The sequence below is a fragment of the Clupea harengus genome, chromosome 15 (genome assembly GCF_900700415.2).
Source record: "Clupea harengus chromosome 15, Ch_v2.0.2, whole genome shotgun sequence".
NCBI classification, from domain to species: Eukaryota; Metazoa; Chordata; class Actinopteri; order Clupeiformes; family Clupeidae; genus Clupea; species Clupea harengus.
Genome location: NC_045166.1, coordinates 12,947,981 through 12,960,480, shown reverse-complemented (window position 1 = coordinate 12,960,480; position 12,500 = coordinate 12,947,981). Strand labels below are relative to the sequence as shown.

The 12,500-nt window shown below is 44.7% G+C and overlaps 2 protein-coding genes across 7 annotated transcripts in view; both read left to right on the top strand.

Annotated features, from left to right (window-relative positions):
* stxbp5a (syntaxin binding protein 5a (tomosyn)) overlaps positions 1–2,497 on the top strand; it is a 96,771-nt gene extending 94,274 nt beyond the window's left edge. For both annotated transcript variants that reach the window (XM_031582010.2, XM_031582009.2), the window contains one exon: positions 1–2,497. This exon is cut by the window's left edge and continues 1,129 nt beyond it. The gene's annotated coding sequence lies outside the window, so the exon portion shown is untranslated.
* Positions 2,498–11,564: 9,067 nt separating this feature from the next.
* sash1a (SAM and SH3 domain containing 1a) overlaps positions 11,565–12,500 on the top strand; it is a 188,082-nt gene continuing 187,146 nt past the window's right edge. For 2 of the 5 annotated variants that reach the window (XM_031582001.2, XM_031582000.2), the window contains exon 1: positions 11,565–12,500. This exon is cut by the window's right edge and continues 856 nt beyond it. The gene's annotated coding sequence lies outside the window, so the exon portion shown is untranslated. The other 3 variants (XR_004165296.2, XM_031581999.2, XM_031582003.2) reach the window with 2 other exon arrangements.

Genomic DNA, 12,500 nt, shown 5'->3' with positions numbered 1-12,500 from the left:
GAGAGATAGAGAGGGAGAGAGAAAGAGAGAGAGTAGAGACAGAAAAAGAAAGAGTTGGTGGAAAAAACTGTGTATTGTATGACCTGGGATTTCATGAGGGAGATTTGTATGTGCGTGTCTGTGTTCTCTGGTCATTTAGATTTAGAGTGTTTGTAGATGTTTCGAACTGCCTTTGGGAAGCTAATGCACTTATAATATGAGGATAGGAGTAAAGATGGGTTATTGCGTATATTTGTTTGTGTGTGTCCATGGGTGGGTGGAAAACTGTGTGTGTGTGTACGTGGGTGTGTAAGTGTCTGTGGGTCAATTTCAATTCCTGAGGAAGAACATTAGGACCGAACTCTGATCAAGAGTGTGTGCTGCTCTCTCTTTCTCCCTTCATCCCGCCCTCCTCTCTTTCCCTCCACCACTCTCTGTTCCTCATTCTCTCTCTCACCCATGATGGTCCCTCTCAAAGGGCAAAGAGTGTGGAACCATGGGAAGTGTAGTGTGGAGACCCCAAGGAAGATCACTTGTGGGAGTGCACAATAAACTACACTCACTCCTCCCAAGGACCAGAAAGGAAGAGTATGTGTTGCAGACATAATCATACTTTGTGTCTCTGTCTTTCTCTCTTAACACACACACAGACGTACACCAACCCCCCTCCACCACACACAAATGCAGTACTTGTTTAACTCTGAGTGTGTGTGTGTGTGTAAGAGAGAGAGACAGAGTGTGTGAGTGTGTCTGTGTGTAAACAGTGCATCTAGGCCATATTGTGTATAGGATGCAAAAAGAGGCACATCCAAAATGATCCCTGTGTTTTTAGTATGGATACAGTGCCAGAGAGTTCAGCCATATTTGCGTGCGTGTGTGTGTGCGCGTGCGTGTGTGTGTGCGCGTGCGTGTGTGCGCGCGCACGCGTGAGAGAGAGAGAGAGAGTAAGTGAGTAACAAACAAACATCAATCTTGTTATGTTTGACGTTTTTGTACAGATGCCACCTCTGGCTATCTGGTGTATAACTGTGGCCATATCTTTTGCATCGTTCTGTAAATACAAGAAAAGAAAGAAAACGCGACAATCCAGACGAACCCTCCCTCCCTTTGCAGAAGTCAAAGTGACTCCACAATCAGTTGCCATAATTTTTATGCCAGACGCCAAAGATTTAGTTTTCCCGTTGTCTGTTAACATGTTAAATGTAACGCAACAGGAGCCGCCATGTTTGCTACTGGTCATGTGACTGTCTACTCCTTGAGAACAGGCTTGGGCCAGATCGTTGCCTAACCTGAGCCGGATCAGGGGCAAAGGCAAGGGTTAGCTATTCGGCCTTATCTGCTATAATGTTTGTTGCTGGTCATGTGACTCAGCCCAGATATGGCTCAGATCTCACCCCGACTTGGGCCGGGTTAGGGCCGACTCAGGGCCAGATCTGTTCTCCCATCTCATCTGTTGTCTCACAGGAGTCCAGGGCATTTCCTTGCGTCATTGTTTTCGGTCGTAACAAGCACTGACAGTCTGACAGTGCTGTGGGCTATGTTCGATAGCCGCTCCAACAAGTTGTGGTCCTGTACTTCCATTCTGCACTGCAGGCATACTGTCAGATCTGTGTGGAACTGCTGAACCAAAAATTATAAATTAGAATCAGTGTTGCCATGTCACCTTGTCAGAAAACGGGCAGCAGAACAGCCATCTTTCAAGTTTGCCCGATATCAGATGTCACTGCAGCCTTGAACTCGACAACTTCAGAGGAAACATGCGGAAAGCCGTTTGGCTGGTTTCTTTCCATGTGGTGCTGTGTGGTTGGGCCCAGGTGTGGTTGGGCCCATGTGGTGCTGTGTGGTTATGCCCACGTGGTACTGTGTGGTTCAGCTCATGATGTGCTGTGTTGTTCGGCCCATGCGGGCTTATTGTGCCAGTGTGGCGGTATATGGTGGTATTCTGCCAGTGCGGTCCCCTGTAGTGTCTGGCTCAGGAGCGGATCGGTTCTGGTGCCGTCCCAGACCTGGGCCGAATCCATTTCAGAGTGGTGATCCATTCCACCGTGGGGTAGAGCAAAGGGTGCTGAGTGTTACTGGGCACGAGGTTTGCTGGCCCAAAAAAATTTAGTATTACTGTCAAGAGATGGAGCTCTGTCTGCTGTCTCTGACCAGACTGTAGTTTGTATTAAAAGGCGAGCTGTGTCTTCATGGCGCCCACATTTAAAGACAACCACCATAGGCAAAGGCTGGACGCAGCTGACCTGAGCCCAATGCACTCTGGGTTGTTGAGTGACTGGATACGGGTAGACTTCAATAGCAATACACAAACAGACTGATATATGTATACTGGATACGTCAAGGATCAAGAGAAACCAGAGAAAAAGTCCCATGTCTGAAAGCTGTTTAGGCAGCACAGCGGCATAGAGAAGGGCAAGTCTAAAGGTTCCGTGCCTTGTGTTATGTTATGACAGGAAGATGGTGATTGGGTGCTAAGGCCATGGGCTACGGAAGTGCACCGATGTGGCACGGCCAAACTTAAGAGAGAACTAGAGCTTGGTGTGTGAAATAAAGAGAAGTTTCATCTCGCTCTCGTAGACAGATGTTCGCTGTGTAACGTCAGTTGGTGTGGCTGCAGTTTGTGACGGGAAGCTTGTGGTGTCACAGAGGTCGTGACAGATGGAGAGGTAGGATGACAGGGGTCAAAGTTATATATGCATAATATCAAACGCAGCACGTCGTAAGGACAGTAACCAGACTGGGCACCTCAGTCTCACTGAAACGGCGTTGTTAAATGTATAAGTCGGCAGGAACATGGCTGGCTTTCGTGCTAAAACCCAGTCACAGCTTGACACAAGCACGACCACGGTCCCTGCTCTCCGTTTGAGAACATCTGAGATCTCCCGCCTGCACCAGTGCACCATACGCGAATCGATTCCACACAGATTCAGACCAAATCCCCACATGGTTGTCTACAGACGTATGTTGTGATATATCATGTGGATTGTGATATATGTCTTTGAGACTAAATTGACTCCCAACAGTCTCTGAGCCCTCCAGGTTTCCTTACAGACACATAAAGACTCCCTTCATCTAATCATGACTACTCTTAGTTGGCAAGCATGGCATGGACTATCTCCTGGACTTGGCATCCACAATTCATGTCTGTATTTGTTCTCATAAGGAGGTTGTGTGCCATGTCGTCGCTCGAATATCGAACATTAGGCATACCTGCCGCACAGTGACCCCATGGAAGGATCTGGAAAGTCGGGGGGATCTGTGCTTGGGTGTCTATGATTGACAGAAGCGTTTGGATCTTTTTTTTTTTAAATAAACGTGTTGAGAGTTTTTGTTTTCCTGATGTAATATACGGATCTTTTCACGAGGGAGTCCGTCTCACATAGCCCCACGCGTTTTCCGTCCTGGTTCGAAAGGTTATCAGTCGGTTGAAGTATTTTCTCATTGTAGCCAATTTTTTCTTGTACAGTTTTATGCAGAATTTCACATGGGTGTTTCTGAGTATCTGCTGCCACTAATGGTTTAGAACTTCTGTAGATAGAGATTACTGTGCAATGAAAAAAAGAATAAAAAATGATTGAAAAAAATCTACACGTCGTTACTTCCTTATTACACAGCTGTCTTGTTTCTATGGGTACCACAGGTTGTGTAGTGAAATGAATTAGGCCCCACTTCATATACAGTGGGTAAAGCGTAGGTACTTAAGGGCTAAGTTTCCACTAATTCTTATATTACTTCATTGTTATTACACAATTAATTTAGGATTATGGTTAGGATTAATTAAAAACTAGTAACATGTATTCACATGAGGAGTAGATAGTATTATTATTATTACTAACATTTCTACATGGGCAGTAAATGTAACTCAAAAAGACTATGGATTGTTGTTTTTACGATGGAGAATGATTCACTTTAAAATCTTGCTGCCTGTGATGCATTGCATCAGTGAATACATTATTGAGTTTAATAACTATGACATCTACCATCCAATGTTGGCATGAGAGATACATTGAAGCAGGGTAATTGTTTGCAACACATCTTGCATAAATGTACCATACCATGCGTCACTTTGGATAAAGGTGTCTGCTAAATGAGTCAATTACTAAATGTGTAATTAACTTTTGAATGTAGTCGTTGTCATTATATGAGGGGTTGGATACATCAGACCCACATTAGACCCAGCGCCATGGCTGTCACTGAGGCCAAAGATACCAAACTCATGCCCATCACACTCACCAGACCATCTCAGAGCAGCTCACTCCTAAATCTGTGACACGTCTTCAACAAGGCAGGAGAGCTTCAGCAACCAAATGGGTTTTGAGTTGGTCTATGGCTGGTCCTTGATTTGATCTAGAAAAAGAATCACTGTACCACAAAGGACACCAAGCCAGTCAAGAGCCAGAGACCCAGGCTGTGTTTATGCACAGGGCGCCCTCTGCTGGCATTGTGCATCACTGCTCACCATAAGAATGGAGCACGAGAGCCAGCATGGTTTCTTAACGTGCCCCCGTTTGTTGAAAAAAAGACGTGAGGACATGGAACACAGCCCACGGCATCACCATTGACCCATCAATCCATCATCTTAGTCCTGTGGCTATCTTCCGCAGGAAAAAGATATACTAGCGTCCGGAAGATGATGCTATCAGTCTTCCGTAATCATAGGGTGCTCAGTACCTGCCCTGGTTCACCCCCCTCGAGGTAAGACATCTTTACTAGGACTCAGGTTCATTTTGTGAACTTTTCTTTTTATTTGGTCACTATATAATGTCCATATATATTATAATTGTATATGGTATATGTTATGGTATATATTATCCAACAGTAGGCCTTCCTCCTGGAGCCTGCCCTTCCCCAGAACAGGACAGAGGATTAAGTCAGTGGAGACGGGACTTAAGAGATTTCCCTGTACCACACTCAGCTCCTGATCCTGTAATTGCTTCCTTGTAGAGAAGCACAATGATCAAACACAATCAGGAGTTTTGGGGTGGCCAAGGACTTATGAGTCATTCGCTGGAAATGGGCAACGTACACACAGCATTACATCAAACAATTAGAAATGATTAGACCAGAGAGATGCTTTTTTCACCCGTGAGCGGTCCTTAGAGAGATGTATGTGTTCTGTGATTGGCTAGCCACTGACGGCTCAATTAGCACAGCGCCCTTGTCGCGCGGCTTGACCCTGTCACCCATCCATCTTTGTCCCTCTCAGAGTCAGCGAGTCTCATCTCCTCATGCGACAGCAGAGATATCGCTCGCTCTCGCCTCCCACTGCTAAAATGACCCACAATCCGAACAGATGTTTTAATCACAGGCTAACCGCATTACTCATCGCCCATCTCCGGGCTCTCGGTCATGGCAGGATGGGTGAATTAAATGCCAGTTGGCCTCCTACCTACATTAGCACTGCTGCAGTGGAGACACTAACCCCACGCTAACAGCCGTAGCCTCTGCAATTAAAAAAGGCATGAAGATGTTTCATTACAGGCTAACCGCTAACCCCCATCTCCAGCCTCTCTGCTAGGACAAAGCCATGAGTTACACTTTAGCAACAGCCGAGGCACTAACAATAGACATGATGTAACACACAACAGAACACCACCACATGACAGCTTCAGCATCGCAGGAGAGGACATCAGGCTACACCGCAGATCTGAGGGTGGATCCACTGGGCGTGCTGAACATTCATTTGTAGAGGTTTTAGACGACAGTTTGTTTGCTTGTCTGGCTTGTTGTCTGTCTGTCAAGGCTTTCCACACACATCCTGTAAATATCCACCAGGTACCAGACAGCACAGGGTGAGGATATCATTTAGCTTCTAATCAGAACTTTGTGAATATCCCACCAGATGTTCCTTTTCTACAGACCTTGGGAGGAGTGGCACAAGTGCCTCATATCCTAGAATATAGCTGTTTTTGTTTACCATTGAAATGAATGGTGGTTAGTTCTTTAATAATATGCTTCAGTTTGGCATCACTTTTTTGCACGCACTAACAATACTATTTGTGTGATGGGTTGCCACTGGCAGTAGGAGAGGAGTAGTGGATGATAGGAGTAGTGGATGATAGGATTTCTCAGGTGAAACTTCTCTCTAACAGCCTCCTACTCCCCAGCAGCCCAGGCCTCTGACATGTCCAAGTTCAACACTGTTATTTGAGACTACTGTTGGCACAGGGAAGAGGAGGGATGAGAGAGAGACAGAGAGAGAGAAACAGAAACAGAGAGAGAGAGAAACAGAGAGAAAAAGAGAGAGAGAATGAGAGAGAGAGAGAAAGAGAAACAGAGAGAAAGAGAGAGAGAGAGGACCACCTGCATATGTTATGCAGACACCACTGCTGGAAAGCCTAGTTCATATGGGCAGCTTCGTATTGGGCCGGTCTGGAGCAGAGAGGTTTTGGGTAAGCCTGTCTGAACTCCTTAGATACAGTCAGGGAAGACGAGACGGAAGTCAGGATGACCACTACACTCAGACATCCTTCCAAAATAAAAGCTCCCTGTGGTTCAAGCTCTTCAGGGGATTCTCATTGCTCTTTCCCAAATGACTCAGCAGTCATTCGGAGTGTCCAGGGTAGCTAGACGTGTTGGGGAAGTTACTGGCCGTCAGGGAAAGTTCACAGGCTACCGTGTGTGTTTGTCATATCTAGAGGAGGATATGGCCGCTGGTTCAACCGCTTGTAACCTTGCCAGTGGATCACTGTTGTGTAATAGAGAACTAGTGTCATTGATATTCAACCTGCCCACATTGCCACACATCACAATGAAGGAATGAATGAATAAATGAATGAATGAACGAATGAACGAATGAAGAGATTTTTCTACTTTGTGAATACATTTGAGCAAAATTGAAATTGACATAAGACCACTCAACCAAACAAACACACAAACATATACGTAAATAGGTACAGAAATACTTTCACATGCACATGCACATGCACACACACACACACACACACACACACACACACATACACACACACACACACACACACACACACTCACAAGCGGCTGTCGAGTCACACAGCTTAACATTCCCAGGCACCAAAGCGAGCATGTTCAGTCAGGCACACCTGTTGAGTCTCCAGATGCCAGCACTCACCTTCACTCACGTCTGACTTGCTGAACTTTAGGGGACAACATGTGTGTGTGTGTGTGTGTGTGTGTGTGTGTGTGTGTGTGTGTGTGTGTGTGTGTGTGTGTGTGTTTGTGTGTGTCTGTGTGTGTCTGTGTGTGTCTGTGTGTGTGTGAGAGAGATAGAGAGAGTGTGTGAGATGGAGAGAGAGACAGATAGTGTGTGTGTGTGTGTGTGTGTGTGTGTGTGTGTGTGTGTGTGTGAGAAAAAGGGCGTGAGAGGGAGAGACAGATAGTGTATGTGTGTGTGTGAGTGTGAGAAAGAAAGTGTGAGAGGGAGAGAGAGAGACAGATAGTGTGTGTGTGTGTGTGTGTGTGTGTGTGTGTGTGTGTGTGTGTATGTGTGTGTGTGTGTGTGTGTGTGTGTGTGTGTGTGTGTGTGTGTGTGTGATGCAGTCTGCTGCTGGAATGAAAATAAAGATATGGCCTTAAAAAAGAAGAACCTTTTTCCAGATTTCCAGATGTGTCTCTGAGCCTGATGTTCTCAGTGATGGTTATGATGTGACACCTGTCTTTGTGTTCATGTTTGTTTGTTTTCACACGGAATACTTCATCTGTTCATCTGTTCATCTGTTCATCTGTCACTTCAGAAGTGACATGTGTATGTCCTTACTTCTAGGCCAGGTTCTAGGTCATGTTGTGTCCTCGGGCATTTGTAAATCACCACTTATTCACTAATACATTAAACTCTTTTCCTGTTTTTGTGTCTGTTTATTTGTTTGTTTGTTTGTGTAGGCATTCCAATGCAACACACAAGTTGTGTTCTGTTCCCACTTTGCTTCATTCCTCTGTATTCCCCTTTTAGGACTGTAGTCCACATTTACCCTCACCATTGCCAACTCCTGTCTGCAACAGTGAAGTGATGGCCTGAGACATTAGTGTTTCACAATGTGGCTTAGATTGACAAGGTTTTAAAGGCATCGCTGACTAATGAACCTTTGAGAGGTGTTTGTTTGTGTTGACATACAAAAAGAAATATGAAAAGAAAAATCCCGATACATTATTAACATACCTCTTAACATCTTCAGAGGTTTCAAAAAAGGTTTTCTTCTCACTGGGTGCTCTAAATACAGTGAAGAATATTTAACAATATTTGACACTTACTCATACATACTCCTTCGGTCCATTTTGGTATAACTGATAATTCTAAACATTAGCAGTAAGCGCCTTCTCAAACTCAAGGTTGTTTCAAAGAATCAGTCATCAAATTAGACGTGATGTAACGCAACACAACAGGTCAGTACAAAAGGGACATAAACATAGCAGAACTGATTTATCAGCTCACACGCCTTGAGTTTAATCTGGGATGACAAAGGGTAGGGAGACATGAAAACTGGATGAGACTAATACTGACAGACATCACTTGTACCTATCCTGCATGACACTGAGGCAGCCATTAAAGCATTAAACAACACTGACAGCTGAAGCACCCGATACATATCTACACAACGGATCCTTGGTGATGTGACTCATTCTCAAGGCAGACTAAAGACAACATAATTTTTTTTGGGATTACCTTTAAGGATTTGGATTAAAGTGTGTGTGTGTGTGTATGTGTGTGTGTGTGTGTGTGTGTGGTGGTGGTGGTGGTGGTGGGGGTGGGGTAGTTTTTTTTTATGGGCTGTTGGCAGGGGATAATATAAGATAATCTAATATGGTGTGATGAACAGTCTTCCCTTAATGCTCTCCAACACCGATATCCTATCTGACTATCGTGGATTGCTTATCATTTGTATGAAATCGTAGATGTACGATGAGTTTTGAGAAATTATTGAGGGAGGTGGCTGTGTGGAGTATGAAGCTTACTATGGGGGGGAAAAACAAGTTTTCCAAAACTGTCAGTATGTGACATCAATTTTGTGGTTTAACCAGCAGGTAGCGGTGTTGACCTTCAGCTCTCAGTTTTACACTAACATCAGTAGGATTTATAAAATGTAAACGGAATTCACATTTTCAAATGGTTTAGTTTGTCTAATTCGTTGGTTGCTGATTAGTGTATGCATAAGGGACATTTAAAACCCTTATGGTGTTACATCAAGGCAACAAGGTCGGAGACACAAAATCTATTTTCAAAGATATACGTTTACTCAACAGAATTTGCAGTGAGTGAAAAAAGTATTTGCCAACGAGTCAGATGTATTCTCTTAAGTCCTCACACAATGTACCATGGAGTAAAATCATTGACAACCAAAGTAAATATTGGTTTCAGGAAAAAAAAGAAAAAATACCAAGACTCCGACACCACAACACGTTTGTGGTTGATAAAAAGCCGCCGCCCATGTTTACATTTGGGGGCTCGACAGAACGGGCTTTTCAAAGCGGAACTCCTCACTGCCAAAAAACTGCCTGAAACAGCACAGTGACAAAACACACAGAACGGACACACACACGCACACACACACACGCACACACACGCACGCACATACACACACACATCGTCTCCTTCCACACTGAAGGTTGCTGTTAGACATTTAAAGTGAGACATTCTTGCTAAAGTGATTGTTTCATTGAAACATTCAGTTAAAGGGATTGTCAGGTTCTTGCTAAAGTGATTTTTTGTTATTGAAACATTAAGCTAAAGCAATTTTTATGTTTAAATGTAAATACATGTACAAGATTGACCCCACCCTTTTACTTCCTGGTTAATGAGAATCAAGATCCATCAAATCTCAGGTGGAGCAGAGCTACGTCTGCTCTGTACATCTCCATGTGAAGGCTGTGGACCCACTGCACACATCAGACTGGATATCCCTGGGAAGATAGCGCCCCTCTGATAGAGATCAACATGACAGGCAGGCAGGCATGATCCTCTCTTTGAACTGAGGGACGGAGGCAGTGAGAGACACAAGGTGGGTTGAACAAGATGATGGATAGATGGATGGATGGATGGATGAAGGATCAGGCTACCTGGTGAAGGGATTTAGCCCAGATCGGAAAATGAGCTGTCAATCACTATGTTCAAGAGCGTTCAACACTTGCTGGATGTGTACCTAGAGAATTCACATAGGCACATAGGCTACTGCACACAGATCTTTGACAGGTCATTACTGTCGCTCTGCATCTGAAACAAATCAAATGTCAAAAAGTGTTCATTTGAGGCAAACGATGGTAAGGCTATATTAACACCCACAAAGTCTCCGAAGTCAAGCCGTGTCACACACACCTTAATCACCTGTGCTTTGTAAAATGTATGTACTGTATGTATGTATGTATGTATGTATGTATGTATGTATGTATGTATGTATGTACTGTATATATGTATGTATGTATGTATGTATGTATGTATGTTTAAATGTATGCATGTATGTATGTTTGAATGTATGTATGTATGTATGTATGTATGTGTGTGTGTGTATGTATGTATGTATGTGTGTGTGTGTGTGTATGTATGTATGTATGTATGTATGTATATATGTACGTATGTATGTATGTATGTATGTATGTATGAAGAGAGAGGAGAAAGTTGGCTCACACTAACCTTCCAAAAAAGTCCAGAAAGCAGTGCTAATGATGCCCCCATGGCTTTTAAAGCAGAGTTTTCCTCTGCTGGCTTTAGTCAGCCTCAGCTGTGTTGCTCCATTCCCCACAGTAGGTTTTCAAGCCGTTCACCTGCTTCACTTCTGTTGTTTGGAGTCATACTGTATATACCTTTTATTTCATCCCCTGATGATTCCATTGAAACAGGATTTTTATATCGTTATGTCTTTCACTGGCTTTCCTGCAGTTCATTCATCATAAAATGTGACTATTGCCCCACTGTGAGGTCTAATTACGTTTCTAAGTGGAATGTGATTCAGACATCTCACACTTTTAAAACTACCATGCATCAAGCAACACTGCTCTCTCTCTCTCTCTCTCTTACACACACACACACACACACACACACACACACACACACACACACGCACACACACAAACACACATGCAGGTGCATGCACTCACACACACACACACACACACACACACACACACACACACACACACACACACACACACACACACACACACACACACACACACTGTACTGTTGTGTTGTACCACATGTTTGCCATGTAGCCTATTGCATTATCAGTCCCAACCACCAGGAGGAGCCCTAGAGACTTTCATATCTCTGGTCCAAGAAATAAATAACCCAACCCTAGACACTGTGGATCAGTTTAACCACACTTAAGAGATATGACTTGGTATAAGTATGTAACATCAGTGCATAAGCTTCTGTGGCATAAAGTATTGTCAAGACAACTCTAATTGCTGTAAGACAATTTTATACCAATGGCAGCTAAATGAAAGAGATATACTATAGCAATTCAATGAACAGTATGAGCGGTGACAGTTCAGCAGATCCTGTCCAACCAATCACCAAAGTACACACACCTGCAGAAACACGTAGGTCTATGTAGGAATGTGCCACTTGTTAAACACAAGTAGTCCGCCAGGGGGAGTGAGTAAGCGCTAACGCACATGGAACTGGCACCCGAGACCTACACGCGCACAGAATGCCAGCGCTGTGGAAACGGGCGCTCTGGAGCGAGTAGGAGTCGCGCGCTGGAGACGGGAGGGAACGAGAGGCAGATAGTCTTTCAATTACCGCCAGTCATCCAGGATTACTGTCGCACACTCACATACTAGCCAATAACGCGGAGCAAGAGCAAGAGAAAGAGAAAGAGCCAGAGCAACACCAGAGCAAGTTTACCGGGTGACTCGGAGCAGGTATGTGGTCAGTTCTGCTTGTCGGACCCTAAAAGCAAGAATGCTGAGCTGAACGAGACTTCCACGCCGTTCTTGTGGCGGCTAGTGGCTCTTGTCCTTCTCCGAGTCTGGAGTACACGGATTGATCTTTTTTGGTGGCTGGGCGCTGAACACTGGCGTTGAGTGCTCGCTGGCGGTCAGTTCTCGGCTGGGTTTCCGTGGCTTGAGGCAACGCGGCTCCTCCAGACGAGTCGAAAAAGCCGCAGCCAGAAGCCCCGACCGCCACCAGAACAGAATCCTGGTTGGGGTTACTGGCAGACCGCAGAGACAGTCGTCAGTTTTGGTTTCGGGATACATATAGTGGTAAAGGAGCGTGAAAGACTCATAACACTGTAGTCGGTGAATGACAGCACGGCTGAACTGTCGTCAAGCTCCTGCTATTTTGCCTGTTCCGTTTAAAACATGTAACCTACGCTGGAGAACAAGCTGCTAGTCGTTGACTTGAGTTTTCATATTTTTTTTTAAAAGAGGTTATTATTTTATCGTACTGAGGACTTCAGTGGAGTCGTGTGGCTCGTGGGAAGCCAGCGTCACCAGCCAGTCTCGGCGTCTTTACAGGTGCTGGAGGCTCGCGCTGAGCTGTCAAACCAGGTCCGATCGCCAGGTGACACCGGGGCATCAGAGTGCCCCCATTTAACCCCTGTCTTTCA